This window comes from Macaca thibetana, chromosome 10 (assembly GCF_024542745.1).
Source record: "Macaca thibetana thibetana isolate TM-01 chromosome 10, ASM2454274v1, whole genome shotgun sequence".
NCBI lineage: Eukaryota > Metazoa > Chordata > Mammalia > Primates > Cercopithecidae > Macaca > Macaca thibetana.
The window spans coordinates 43316696-43332178 of record NC_065587.1 but is presented as its reverse complement, the minus strand read 5'-3'; the positions used below and the strand labels follow the sequence as shown (position 1 = coordinate 43332178).

At 46.5% G+C, this 15483-nt stretch overlaps 1 pseudogene; it reads left to right on the top strand.

Moving 5' to 3' along the window:
• The first annotated feature begins 13027 nt into the window (after window positions 1–13027).
• LOC126929163 (40S ribosomal protein S4, X isoform-like) lies at window positions 13028–13447 on the top strand (annotated as a pseudogene).
• Window positions 13448–15483: the final 2036 nt, after the last annotated feature.

Genomic DNA, 15483 nt, shown 5'->3' with positions numbered 1-15483 from the left:
TGCCTCAGCCTCCCAAAGTGCTGAGATTACAGGCATGAACCACTGCACCTGGCCATTTTTTTTTTTTTTTTCTTTTTAGTAGAGATGGGGTTTTACCATGTTGGCCAGGCTGGTCTTGAACTCCTGGGCTCAAGTGACCCACCTGCCTCAGCCTCCCAAATTGCTGGGATTACAGGTGTGAGCCAGTGCACCTGGCCCCCTGTCATTGTTAGTAGTGTCCTTTTTTTTGAGATGGAATCTTGCTTTGTCACTTAGGCTGGAGTGCAGTGGTGCAATCTTGTTTCACTGCAACCTCCGATGCCTGGGGTTCAAGCGATTCTCCTGCCTCATCCTCCCGAGTAGCTGGGATAACAGACGTGTGCCACCACACGGAGTCTTGCTCTGTTGCCCAGGTTGGAGTGCAGTGGCACGATCTCTGCTCACTGCAACCTCTGCCTCCTGGGTTCAAGGGATTCTCCTGCCTCAGCCTCCCAAGTAGCTGGGAGTACCAGCACCTACCACCACGCCCGGCTAATTTTTGTATTTTTAGTAGAGATGGGGTTTCAGCATCTTGGCCAGGCTGGTCTTGAACTCCTGACCTCGTGATCCAACCCGCTTGGCCTCCCAAAGTGCTGGGATTACAGGTGGGAACCACCACGCCCAGCCATGTCCTTTTATTATTCTCAAAAGAGTCCTTCCTTGGATGATGAATTACATGGGCACAGTTCCAATAAGGTGAGGCTCTGCTTATTACTTTTACTCAATAGGTGAAAGGGGATGGATCAGAGAGCTTAGGTGACATGCTTAGGGCTGCACGGCTAATTGGGAAGAATTCTCCAAGTTAAAGCTGCATAGCAGACCAGGTGCTACCCTTCTGCCTGGAACAACTCAGCACAATGCCAGACTTTGTAACTATATATTTGTGTGATTTGTTTCTATTTTGATGTTTTGGTTTTTGTTTGTTTGTTTTGAGACGGAGTCTGGCTCTGTCGCCCAGGCTAGAGTGCAGTGGCATGCAAGCTCCGCCTCCCGGGTTCACTCCATTCTCTTGCCTTAGCCGACCCAGTAGCTGGGACTACAGGTACCCGCCAATTTTTCCATGTTTAGTAGAGATGGGGTTTCATTGTGTTAGCCAGGATGGTCTCAATCTCCTGATCTTGTGATCCGCCCGCCTCGGCCTCCCAAAGTGCTGGGATTACAGGCGTGAGCCACCGCGCCCGGCCTTTGATGTTTTTAATTGAGACAGAATCTTGTTCTGTTGCCCAGGCTGGAGTGCAGTGGTGTGATCGGTTCACTGCAGCCTCAACTTCCTAGGCTCAAACAATCCTACTCCTCAAGCTTCCCAAGTAATTGGAACTACAGGCATGCATCACCATGCCCAGCTAATTTTTGTATTTTTTGTAGAGACAGAGTTTTACCATGTTGCTTAGGCTGGTCTCAACTCCTGGCCTCAAGCAATCCACCCACCTCAGCCTCCCAAAGTGCTGTGATCATAGGGTTAAGCCACTGTGGCTGGTCCATTTATGTTATTTTTATTTTTCTTATTTTTTTATTTTTTGAGACGGAGTCTTGCTCTGTAGCCCAGGCTGGAGTGCAGTGGCCGGATCTCAGCGCACTGCAAGCTCCGCCTCCCGGGTCCACGCCATTCTCCTGCCTCAGCCTCCTGAGTAGCTGGGACTACAGGCGCCCGCCAGCTCGCCCGGCTAGTTTTTTTTGTATTTTTTAGTAGAGATGGGGTTTCACCGTGTTAGCCAGGATGGTCTCGATCTCCTGACCTCGTGATCCACCCGTCTCGGCCTCCCAAAGTGCTGGGATTACAGGCTTGAGCCACCGCGCCCGGCCATTTATGTTATTTTTAAATTAAACCTGTCTTCCACCAGGCACCGTGGCTCACAACCTGTAATCTCAGCACTTTGGGAAGCTGAGGTGGGCGGATAACTTGAGGTTAGGAGTTCAAGCCCAGCTTGGCCAACATGTTGAAACCCCATCTCTACTAAAAATACAAAAATTAGCTGGGCACGGTGGCACGCGCCTGTAATCCCAGCTACTTGGGAGGCTGAGGCAGGAGAATCACTTGAATCTGGGAGGCAGAGGTTGCAGTGAGCCGAGATTGTGCCATTGCACTCCAGCCTAGGTGACAGAGCAAGACTCTGTCTCAAACAACCAAAAACAAACAAACAAACAAAAACAAAAAGCAAAACCAACAAACAAGCAAACAAAAAACTTGTCTTTTGTGTTAGATCAGGAGCCCCACCAGGATCCGCAAAAGGTGTGCTTCCTTCGTGACCGTGCAGTGGTACCAGCAACAGTGGGGAGCGCGTAGTGTATCCTCACCGAGGTTTGTGACCCACGTGGAAATGCCTGGCAGGCTCCCAGGTAAGTGTTCTAGAAAGGGAGCAACTATATCCATGGCTGCTTTTCCTGAGACACAGCCCTAGAGGCCTCAGAGGCTGTCCCACTCCAGCCAGCAGGAGCTTACCCCGCAACCAAAAGGCCTGCTCCCACTGTGCCTTCATCATCACCAGCCTGCAGGAACTCCGCTCCCTGTAAATACTCAAGAATTGGTGAGAGCAAGGACGCGGTGGCTCATGCCTGTAATCCCAGCACTTTGGGAGGCTGAGGCAGGTGGATCACGTGGTCAAGAGATCGAGACCATCCTGGCCAACATGGTGAAACCCCATCTCTACTAAAAATACAAAAATTAGCTGGGCGTGGTGGTGGGCACCTGTAGTCCCAGCTACTCAGGAGGCTGAGGCAGGAGAATTGCTTGAACCTGGGAGGCAGAAGTTGCAGTGAGCCATCGCGCCACTGCACTCCAGTCTGGTGACAGAGTGAGACTCTGTCTCAAAAAAAAAAAAAAAAAAAAAAAAATTGGTGAGGAAGAGATCATTCATCATTGTCACTGTATTTGATAAGCATCCATCTCCCACAGCTGGGCAGACACAAGACGGGGGAGAAATTCTGGCCATGCCCTGGGCCAGGTAGGGTTTATATGCCTGGCTAGGTCCTGGTTCCAAATGTCCCCCAGCAAACAGGTTTTCTTTCTTTCTTTCTTTCTTTTTTTTTTTTTTTGTAATTAGCATATTTTGGGCTTGGCCCTCACAAGATTATCTCCCTTGAATTAGATAGGATTTTTTTGCACATGATGAAATAGTGCCTCCTCTTAACAGTTACTATATTATAATGCTATGCCTTGGTCTTCACTCCGGGGGTCTCCTAGTTCCAGGAGGAAATTAACCCACACATATTTATGTATTTAGATGAAGGGAATATATGGTCCTGGGATTAAAACTTCAATCACTATAGAAGAGTTTTTAACAAGATTTAAAATCTGTACAGACCCCATGACTCAGCAGTTTGAACTCCAGGAACCTCATCTTTAAAAACATGCAACCAGCAGGTGTGTAGAGGATACTTCTTTTATCTCGCTTTGTAAAAGCAGGAAAAACTGGAATAACCTAAGGGTCTATGGAGGAGAGAGGGGTTGCTGACTTACACATCAGGGTCTATCCATACAATGGAATGCCTCTCAGGTGTCAAAAATAAGGAGGCCGAGCTGAAGATGGTATCAAGGATCTGGCATTAGAGAACAAAGCAAACATTAACATTATGTATGCTTGCACAGAGATATTCATACGACTGCCTAGACAAGGGCCTAGAAATGCAAAGTACTTAAATCTGTTACCTCTTTGGCATTTAAAAAAGATTGTATTTAGATAATATTGAGGTCATTTTAGAAAACACACACTTACTGCATTAAAACAAGCAAAAGTTGAACAAAAAGGTAATAACGTTAAGCAGGTTACAATTCCATTGTAAGTAAATGCTGGTGTTAACAGCTCAAGTGCTTCCTTGGTCACGTTAAGATTGTTTTGCCAGAGCTGGGCAACAGAAGTAATTTAAAATTTCATTCCAACATCCCCCTGCCAAAAAATAGCCTGAAAATTCAGCCTCAGCTCTGGTCTGAAGCCGGTGACAGGACTGACTCCCAGGAGATCTCTCAGCCTCTGCGCTGCTGACTTTGGGGACTGAGTCATTCTTGGTTCTGGGAGGCTGTCCTGTGCATTGCAGGGTGTGCTACAGAAGCTTCCTTGGCCTCTACCCATTAAATACCTGTATCACTCCCTCCCTGTTGTGACGACCAAAAATGTCTCCAGACCCGGACATCCCCTGAAGTGCAAATGGCCCACCCCATCCCCACCAGTGGTTGAGAATCACTGGAGTAGGATGATCGACGTCAGGGTTTCCTGGGATCCACCTGGTTGGTGTCTCATGAACTAACCGCTCCTTTCCTTCTGTGATAAACCGTATGGTTACTCTGGCTCCGGCCCCTTTTCCCTAGAAAAATGTACCGATGCTTGTGGCATCATAATCCCCACATCTGTCATTCTCATCAACACTTCTCGCGGTGTTTGTCACGCGTGTCTGTGTGAAGAGACCATTGAACAGGCTTTGTGTGAGCAATAAAACTTTTTAATCACCTGGGTGCAGTGGGCTGAGTCTTGTATACGTGCAGGTCACAGGGGAGAAGATGGCTTAGCTTGGGCTCAGAGGCCTGGCAGTTTTGGTTGTAGCTGTCTTCGTGGATGCATGATATACCCTTTTGAAACTTTTTCCAGAACTTTTTTCTTTTTCTTTCTTTCTTTTTTTTTTTTGGAGATGGACTCTCGCTCTCTCACCCAGGCTGGAGTGCAGTAGCACAGTTTTGGCTCACTGCAACCTCCGCCTCCTGCGTTCAAACGATTCTCCTGCCTCAGCCTCCTGAGTAGCTGGGATTGCTGGCACACACCACCACGCCCAGCTAATTTTTGTAGATTTTGTAGAGACGGGGTTTCGCCATGTTGCCCAGGCTTGTCTCGAACTGCTGGGATCAAGCAGTCCTCCCACCTTGGCCTCCCAAAGTGCTGGGATTACAGGTGAGAGCCAACGCACCCGGCCTTCTTGTCTTAGATTTGTTTTACTCACACAAAGCTCTGTGGCTTACCTTTATGTGAAGTTCCAAAGAAGGACATTTTAACATTCCTGTACTTAAGTCACTACTGAAGCATGTTTGGGTGAGGAAACTCTATGAACTTGGTTTCTAAAGAAGGCCTTCTAGCCACAGGCATGTTACACAATGTGGAGCCATTTATTTTGCAAATCAGCAAGACTTCAAAATTTAAAAAATAATAGTATAAAAATGAGGATGGACCGGGCGCGGTGGCTCATGCCTGTAATCCCAGCTGTTTGGGAGGCTGAGGTGGATGGATCACCTGAGGTCAAGACTTCAAGACCAGCCTGGCCAACATGGTGAAACACTGTTTCTATTAAAAATACAAAAAGAGAATTGCTTGAACCTGGGAAGCAGAGGTTGCAGTGAGCGGAGACTGTGCCACTGCACTCCAGCCTGGGTGACAGAGTGAGTCTCCATCTCAAAAAAATTAAAAATTGAAGAAATTTTAAAAATAAAAAATAAATAAAAATTAGTTTGAATTGCTGGGGGAATGGAGAAATCAATTTCTATTTTCAGTCCTTCTGCCCTGTTTTTGTTTGCATTCTGGGCCATGCAGATGTCTTGTTTTTATAATTAAAAAAACTAGGTGGGGTGCAGTGGCTCACACCTGGAATCCCAGCACTTAGGGAGGCTGAGGCAGGAGGATTGCTTGAGCACAGGAATTCAAGACCAGCCTGGGCAACATAGCCAGATCCCATCTCTACAAAAAATTTAAAAAATTAGCCAGGTGTGGTAATGCACACCTGTGGTCCCAGCTACTGGGGAGGCTGAGGCAGGAGGATTGCTTGAGTCTGGGAGATCGAGGCTGCAGTGAGCTGTGATCCCAGCACGGCCCTTTAGCCTATGTGACAAACAGAGACCCTGTCTTAAAACAGAAAGAAAAACAAAACTAGTTATTTTATTATATATAAGTCCAAATACATTAGCACAGGCACTGAAGAGCAGCAGAAATTGCACCTAAATCTCCTTCTCCGCAGGAACATATCCAACCCCACCCCTTGTTCCCCTTTGAGGTCAGCTAGAGTCAGGTTCTCAGCATCAGAGCTGGCTTCCGAAAGGTGTCCTTTCCCTACAGGTTTCCCCCACTGGACTCTACCTCCAGGTGCCCAGGACCTGGGACACCATGCAAAGACCTAGCCCGTGGTGAGCATTTAGAAAATATTTACAGAATTATTCACAGTATTTGTTGAGCACCTACTGCTTGTTCATGTCAGTTATGATCTGCTGCGCACTGCTGAACACTGGCAGAAAGAGAAGACCTTGAGCATCTTAAATTCGAGGCAGTTGCCAGCTGGAGCTCCCGTCTGAATTTCCTGGAGACCCCATTGCAACTTCCTTCCTTTCTTCCTTCCTTCCTTCCTTCCTTCCTTCCTTCCTTCCTTCCTTCCTTCCTTCCTCCTCCCTCCCTCCCCTCCCTCCCTCTCTTTTCTTTTCTTTTCTTTCTCTTTCTTTTTCTTCCTTCCTTTCCTTCCCTTCCTTGCCTTCCTCCCCTTCCTCCCCTTCCTCCTCTTCCTCCCCTTCCTCCCCTTCCTCCCCTTCCTCCCTTCCTCCCTTCCTCCTTTCCTCCCTTCCTTCCTTCCTTTCTTCCTTCCTTCCTTCCTTCCTTCCTTCCTTCCTTCCTTCCTTCCTTCCTTCCTTCCTTCCTTCTTTCTCTCTCTCCTTTCTTTTTTTTTTTTCCTAGGACAGAGTTTCACTCTCGCTGCCCAGAGTGGAGTGCAGTGGCATGATCTCAGCTCACCGCAACTTCCACCTCCCAGGTCATGGTTCAAGCAGTTCTCCTGCCTTAGCCTCCTGAGTAGCTGGGATTACAGGCATGCACCACCACACCCAGCTAAGTTTTGTATTTTTAGTAGAGACAGGGTTTCACCATGTTGGCCAGGCTGGTCTCGAACTCCTCACCTCGTGATCCTCCCGCCTTGGCCTCCCAAAGTGCTAGGATTACAGGCATGAGCCACCGCACCCGGCTCTTCTTTCTTTCTTCTTTTTATTTATTTCTTTCTTTCCTTTTGACTTGAGTCTCGCTCTGTCTCCCAGTCTGGAGTGCAATGGTGTGATCTCAGCTCACGGCAACCTCCACCTCCCAGGTTCAAGCAATTCTCCTGCCTCAGCCTCCAGAGTACCTGGGACTACAGGCATGTGCCACCAGACCTGGATAATTTTTGTATTTTTAGTAGAGACAGGGTTTCGCCATGTTGACCAGGCTGGTCTCGAACTCCTGACCTCAGGTGATCCACCAATCCCCGGCCTCCCAAAGTGGTGGGATTACAGGCATAAACCACTGTGCCTGGCCTCTTTTTTGTTTGTTTGTTTTTGTTTTTTGAGACCAAGTCTCAATTTATTGTCCAGGCTGGGGTGCAGTGGCATGATCTTGGCTCACTGCAACCTCCGCCTTCTGAGTTCAAGCAATTCTCCTTCGTTGGCCTCCTGAGTAGCTGGGACTACAGATGCCTGCCACCATGCCCAGCTAATTTTTGTATTTTTAGTAGAAATGAGGTTTCACCATGTTGGCCAGGCTGATCTTGAACTCCTGACCTCAAGTGATCCACCTGCCTCCGCCTCCTAAAGTGCTGGGATTACAGGCATGAGCCGTTGTGCCCATCCCCCACCAGGACTTCCTAATTCAAGAGTTCTAGAATGGGACCCTGTAATTTGCATTTCTTTTTAAAATTATTGGTTGTTCTTTTCCTCCCTGCCCAACCCCACACCCAGCTTTTCCTGACTGGGGACGAACCCAGGAGAGAAGGCCCAATTTGCATTTCTACTATTTTTCCAGGAGATGCTGATGTTGCATCAAAGAGAACCTCTCTGTGAGAACCAGGGTTCTAGACTTTAGGAAGACCATCAATTGGCGTAAATGGGCCAATTCCCAGCAGGAAAGGGGAAGGACCTTTTCTGAGGCATGATCTGAATTTCCTGGGCTGATGTTACCCTTTGTTATTTCCACAGGGGATCTGGGTTTTCAATCGCTCACCTCGGGAGCCGCCAGATTCTGGCAAGTCTCGGCTTTTTTCCCCCTCACTGTGGGTTCTTCAGAGCCCATGGTCTAGACACACCAGTGGATTCTCTTGTGCCCCAATGACCACATCTGTCATGGGGAGAAGAGCCTGAACCCCCCAGAGGGTCAGGTCCAGGTGAGAACCGAGGGTGACACTGCAGAGAATTTAGCAAGGTGGGCGCTTCGTACCCCATCATTGCCTGCTCCTCTCGCAGTTTTGCATTTGCGTGTTGTAGAGCTATGTGTCTCAACCTAGAAGGATCTCCAGGATGTATCCTTGGGTGGAAAAATTTAGGTACTAGAATCTAGGCCAGGCATGGTAGCTCACGCCTGTAATCCCAGCACTTTGGGAGGCCAAGGTAGGAGGATCACGAGGTCAGGAAACTGAGACCATCCTCCACTCCAGCCTGGATGACACAGCGAGACTCCTCCATCACACACAAAAAAAATTAGCCAGGTGTGGTGGTGGGTGCCTGTAATCCCAGCTATTACTTGGGAGGCTGAGGCAGGAGAATCTCTTGAACCCAGGAGGTGGAGGTTGCAGTAAGCCAAGATTGCACCACTGCACTCCAGCCTGGGTGACAGAGCAAGACTTTGTCTAAAAAAAATAAATAAATAAATATAAAAATAAAAAAAATTTAAAAAGAAATCTCTATCAAGTTTTGTGCCTACCTATGATTCATAGATTCCTACCAGGGAAAAAGCAGAATAAAAACATGCACAGAAGGAAATATTCTAAATTCTGCTTGCCTGGGTGGTAACTTGCTATAATGTTTTACTTCTGTAATGGGAGGGTGTACACATGTGGTTATTCTATTATTTCTCCTATGTTTTCATATCTGAAATATTTTATATTTTAAATGTTTACATAATAAATTTTGTCAACCTCTTTCTTCAAGTCTTGGTGTTAAAATCATGTGTATTACTAAACCTTTTTTTTTTTTTTTTTTTTTTTTTAATTTAAGAGGCAGGATCTCGCCCTGTAACCCAGGCTGGAGTACAGTGGTGTGATCATAGCTCAGTGCAGCTTCGACATTTTGGGCTCAAGCAATTCTCCCACCTCAGCCTCCCCAGTAGCTGGGACTACACGTGTGAGCCACCATGCCTGGCTAATTATTTTTATTTCTTGTAGAGACAGGATCTCACCATGTTGCCCAGGCTGGTCTCAATCTCCTGAGCTCAAGCAATCCTCCTCCGTTGGCCACCCAAAGCACTGAGATTACAGGTGTGAGCCACTGCACCTGGCCTTAAACACTTTTTCTTCCTAACATATTTTTATACCTTTAGCTCTTTGCTATATCTAAACGGCGAGCCCTCCATATCCATGGGGTCCTCATCCATGGATTCAAGCAACTGCAGGTGGAAGTTACTAGAAATAAAAAAGGATGGTTGTGTTTGTACTGAACATGGACATTTTTTGTTGTTATTATTCTCTAAACAATACAGTGTAACAATTATTATTATTTTTTTTTTTTTGAGACAGAGTCTTGCTCTGTCGCCCAGGCTGGGGTGCAGTGGCCGGATCTCAGCTCACTGCAAGCTCCGCCTCCCGGGTTTAGACCATTCTCCTGCCTCAGCCTCCCCAGTAGCTGGGACTACAGGCGCCCGCCACCTCGCCCGGCTAGTTTTTTTTTTTTTTTTTTTTTTTGAGACGGAGTCTCGCTCTGTATTTTTAGTAGAGACGGGGTTTCACCATGTTAGCCAGGATGGTCTCGATCTCCTGACCTTGTGATCCGCCCATCTCGGCCTCCCAAAGTGCTGGGATTACAGGCTTGAGCCACCGCGCCCGGCCCCGGCTAGTTTTTTGTATTTTTTAGTAGATACGGGGTTTCACCGTGTTAGCCAGGATGGTCTCGATCTCCTGACCTCGTGATCCGCCCGTCTCGGCCTCCCAAAGTGCTGGGATTACAGGCTTGAGCCACCGCGCCCGGCCCAGTGTAACAATTATTTATATAGCATTTGCATTGTATTAGGTATTAAAGCTAACGACTGCACAGCAGGTCCTCAAATAACACTCTTTTTTTTTTCTTTTTTGAGACAGAGTCTTGCTCTGTCACCCAGGCTCGAGTGCATTGTGGTGCTATCTTGGCTCACTGCAACCTCCGCCTGCCAGGTTCAAGCAATTCTCCTGCCTCAGCCTCCTGAGTAGTTGAGATTACAGGCATCCGCCACCATGCCAGGCTAATTATTATATTTTTTAGTAGAGACGGGATTTCACCATGTTGGGCAGGCTGGTCTGGAACTCCTGACCTCCGGTGATCCGCCCGCCTCAGCCTCTTAAAGTGCTGGAATTGCAGGCATGAGCCACTGTGCCTGGCCAACATTCTTTCATTCAACATTGTTTCATTATATCATTGATGGGAAAACAAATGGTTTTGTTTATACATCCTTTCCCTTTAAGTCAAAGTTTCTAAGAACGCTAACTGTATACAGAAGGATGTGTGGCAGGTTACATGCAAATACTACACCATTTTTATGTAAGGGACTTGAGCATCCATGGATTTTGGTGCCTGAGAAGGGTCCTGGAACCAATGCCCCATGGATACTGAGGGACAACTGTAGTCTTTTTTTGGAATAAGGAGCTTAAAATTTCCCTAAAATGCTTCTCCTTAATGTCATTTATTGTATCACTTGTTATTTCTCCACCAATGGGAAATAATACCTTTTACCATGTACCAAACCCCCATATATATGTGGATGGAATTCTAAATGCCTTATTCTATGTTATTAAGTTTTCTGATTACCCTATACCAGTACCAGATCACTTAATTGAAATTGGTATTATTATCAAGAGGACACGTGCTTCTAGTAAATAATGTTGAGACAACACCCAGAGAGTTTAATTTCCCACCTCTCCTAACCACACTTCCCAGAGATAAAGCTCTGGGTTAGGGTTCGCAGCAGAATTAGGGAGCCAGAGCCCAGCCGGGGTGCTGGGGAGCATGCGGGGCCTCAGGACCAGCGAAGGGAGGTCGCAGTCATTTCTCCAGCGTTCTGGGTGGTCCCTATTCATTAGCTAGAAATGATGCACCTTTGGGGCTAGCAACGCGCTGTGATTGTTAGTACTTTATTGATGGGAAAAATGCGGTCATGAGTGGCTGTCTAATCCACAATCATACTGCTAGGGAGTAGGTGAAATTCCTCAAGTTAAAGTTGCACAGCAAGACACATGCTGATTCTTTTATTTGCAATATCTTCCCTCCTCCATCACTCTTTCACATGTTGTAGCACATGTATGTATATATATGGTGTGTGTATATATAATATAAATATATGGATGTAATTTTCTATATTATATATATCGTGTGTGTGTGTGTGTGTGTCTGTGTGTGTATATATATATTTGAGTCAGGGCCTCACTTTGTCACCTAGGCTGGAGTGCAGTGGCACAATCATGGCTCACTGCAGCCTCAACCTCCTGGGCTCAAGTGATCCTCCCCTATCAGCTTCCTGAGTAGCCACGACTAAGGCGTGCAATACCCCAGTAGACCAGAAACTCCACAGGGCTGGGCACTAAGTCTATTTTGTTCACTGCTCTATGCCCAATGCCTGTAATTGTGAGAGTGTATGGTAGGTGCTCAATGGATTTTTTGTGGATTGACAGGAAAACCCTTATCCTAGGTGCCTAGGAAAGGGTTAAGACATGCTAACAAGGCCGGGCCTGGTGGCTCATACCTGTAATCCCAGCTCTTTGGGAGGCTGAGGTGGGTGGATCACTTGATATCAGGAGTTCGAGACAAGCCTGGCCAACATGGCGAAACCCCCTCTCTACTAAAAATACAAAAATTAGCTGGGCATGGTGGTGGGCCCCTGTAATCCCAGCTGCTCGGGAGGCTGAGGCAGGAGAATTGCATGAACCTGGGAGGCGGAGGTTGCAATGAGCCGAGATTGCGTCACTGCACTCCAGCCTGGGTGACAAAAGGGAAGCCTCTGCTTCCACCACTTATCTGTGTAGGTGCTATGTCCCTGTGCCTGAGTAACCCAGAACCTGTGAGTAACACAGCATTCATCATTTTGGTTGCTTTTATTTAAACATTGGTACCAAGTCACCTTTCAATAAGCTAGACCCGGCCAGTGCGGTGGCTCACGCCTGTAATCCCAGCACTTTGGAAGGTTGAGGCAGGCAGATCACGAGGTCAGGAGCTCAAGACCAGCCTGGCCAATATGGTGAAACCCCGTCTTTACTAAAAATACAAAAAAATTAGCCGGGCATAGGGGTGCTCACCTGTAGTCCCAGCTACGCGGGAGGCTGAGGCAGGAGAATCACTTGAACCTGGGAGGCGGAGGTTACAGTGAGCGTGCCACTGCACTCCAGCCTGGGTGACAAGAGGTTCCATGTCAAAAAATAAAAATAAGCTAGACCCAGGAAGCAGAAATCATGCCCATGCCCTGGGTTCTCCTGGTCAGAGTTTATGTGCCAGTGCTTTTGTTACCTGTCTCCTGGATGGGCTATGCAGGCTCACAAGACTTTCCCTTACTCACCACACTTGGGGAGTGGAGTGTCTCATAGATTTGCTGCCATCTGATAAAATGAAAATTCTAAATTGTCCTGGAATATTTTCTTGGTTACTAGAATAACAAATCCTACGAATCTTGGTCTCCTACCACAAGAGAAAATTATCGTTTCTATCTATCAACTAACTTACATTCCATCATAAGGTGGACTTTTCCCCAGATGTTAAAAAATGCATGCTGGGCGTGGTGGCTCAAGCCTGTAATTCCAGCTACTTGGGAGACTGAGGTGGGAAGATCCTTCGAGCCCAGTAGTTGGAGGCTGCAACAAACTACGATTGTGCCACTGTACTCCAGCCTGGGAAACAGAGCACGACCTTGTCTGTATTTACAAAAAAAAGAGAAAAGACTGGTCACGGTGGCTCATGCCTGTGCTGGCTCATCCCAGCACTTTGGGAGGCCGAGGTAGGAGGATAGCTTGAGCCCAGGAGTTCAAGACCGGCCTGGGCAACATAGGGAGACCCTGTATCTACAAAATATAAAAATTAGGGCCCCAATTTCTACGCACACCGGAAGACGGAGGTCGTCTTTCCTTGCCTAATGCAGCCATGGCTCGTGGTCCCAAGAAGCATCCGAAGCAGGTAGCAGCTCCAAAGCTTGGATGCTGAATAAATTGAGCGGTGTGTTTGCTCCTCGTCCATCCACCAGTCCCCACAAGTTGAGAGAGTGTCTCCCCCTCATCATTTTCCTAAGGAACAGACTTAAGTATGCCCTGACAGGAAATGAAGTAAAGAAGATTTGCATGCAGCGGTTCATGAAGATCGACGGCAGGGTTTGTATTGATATAACCTACCCTGCTGGATTCATGGATATCAGCAGCATTGACAAGAGGGGAGAGAATTTCCGTCTGATCTATGACACCAAGGGTCGCTTTGCTGTACATCGTGTTACACCTGAGGAGGCCAAATACAAGTTTGTGCAAATGGAGAAAAATCTTTGTGGGCACAAAAGGAATCCCTCAAATATAAATATATTTATATATATGTGTGTGGGTATATATATATTTATATGTGTATGTGTATATATATATTTATATATATGTATGTGTGTGTGTATATATATATATTTTTTTCCCAAATGGAAAAGAAGATGTGAGCCACCGAGCCCAGCCTCCACAATTGTATTACACATATATCAAAACATGTTGTACACTGTAAATATACATAACTTTCATTTGTCAGTTTCAGCTTAATAAAATTGGAGGAAAAGGCTAGTAGAGAATAAAATGAGATATGGGCAAAGATAATAATGCAGAAGAATGGACAAGAATCTTGTCAGGTGGTAGATATATGCAAAATAGTAAAGAATAAGATCCTCATTATAAAAGCTGCATGCAAGGCCAGGCGCAGTGGCTCATGCCTGTAATCCCAGCACTTTGGGAGGCTGAGGCGGGTGGATCACCTGAGGTCAGGAGTTTGAGACCAGCCTGGCCAACATGGTGAAACCCCATCTCTACTAAAAAATACAAAAATTAGCCAGGTGTGGTGGCGGGTGCCTGTAATCCCAGCTACTAGAGGGGGCTGAAGCAGGAGAATCGCTTGAACCCGGGAAGTGGAGATTGCAGTGAGCCGAGATGGTGCCACTGCACTCCAGCCAGGGTGACAGAGCGAGACTCCACCTCAAAAAAAAAAAAAAAAAAAAAGCTGTATGCGGAGATATGTACTTAAATATATAGAAAAGGGACTCCAAGGATATTTACCAATAATGCACGTTTCCTTCTGGGGAGAAGCGAAGCAATTCCTATTTGTTGGTATGGGAAGAGCACCTGCCAGGGCAGAGCCTGAGAGAAATATCCTATTAACCTCAGGAATAATGCTCAATTCTGGGAAAAAGTCAGGAAGATGGACATTTATGTGTTCCATAGCAATACATATTAATAAAATACACTTATACATATTTTAAGAGTATTTTATAACCAAAATATACATATGCCTTCCTGGATTTTAAAAATATATTAATACTGAAAGCTAACAGAGTTATAAAGTGGAAAAAAATGCAAGTCTCTGCCTTTACCCACCCACCACTCACCTGCCTTCCCACTTCCAGGTAGCCACCATAAACAATGTTCCCTTAGATCTGGAATTGTTCCTTTGTAAGTAAATGTTGTTGTTAAGAGAAAATGCAAATAGCAAGGGTTTTTTGCAGCAAATTTGGATGGCTATGCATTGGGCGTGGTCATGGGAGGAGAAAGAAATTAAACCATCCCTCCAATGGGGGGAAGAAAAAAGGAAAGAAAGGAAGAAAGGAAAAAGAAGACAATGACCCACAAAATGAGTACCTCTGAGTCTGGTATGAAACCCTTCTACGCATAGTGCACAGGCACAACAGTTGACCCCAGGCCTTAATTATTACTATTATTATTATTACTATTATTTTAAAGGCAGAGTTTCGCTCTTGTTGCCCAGGCTGGAGTACAATGGCACAATCTCGGCTCATCTCAATCTCTGCCTCCCAGGTTCAAGCGATTCTCCTGCCTCAGCCTCCCGAGTAGCTGGGATTTCAAGCATGTGCCACCACGCCTGGCTAATTTTGTATTTTTAATAGAGACGGGGTTTCTCCATGTTGGTCAGGCTGGTCTGGAATTCCTGACCTCAAGTGATCTGCCTGCCTCGGCCTCCCAAAGTGCTGGGATTACAGGCGTGAGCCACTGCACCTGGCCAATGTTTATTATTTTAAAATTGTATGTAAAGATGGAGTCTCACTATGTTGCCCGGGTTGAACTCCTGGGTTCAAGCATTCTTCTTGCTTGCCTAGGCCTCCCAAAGTGCTGTGATTACAAGTGGGAGCTACCGCACCCAGTCCTGCCTTTTGAATAATAATGATGTTAATTAGAATAAGAGCAGCAGCTATTGTGCTTGACCCTGTTTCTTTTTCTTTCTTTCTTTCTTTTCTTTTCTTTTTTTTTTTTTTTGAGATGGAGTTTCCCTCTATTGTCCAGGCTGGAGTGCAGTGTCAGGATCTCTGCTCACTGCAACCTCCGCCTCCTGGGTTCAAGTTATTCTCC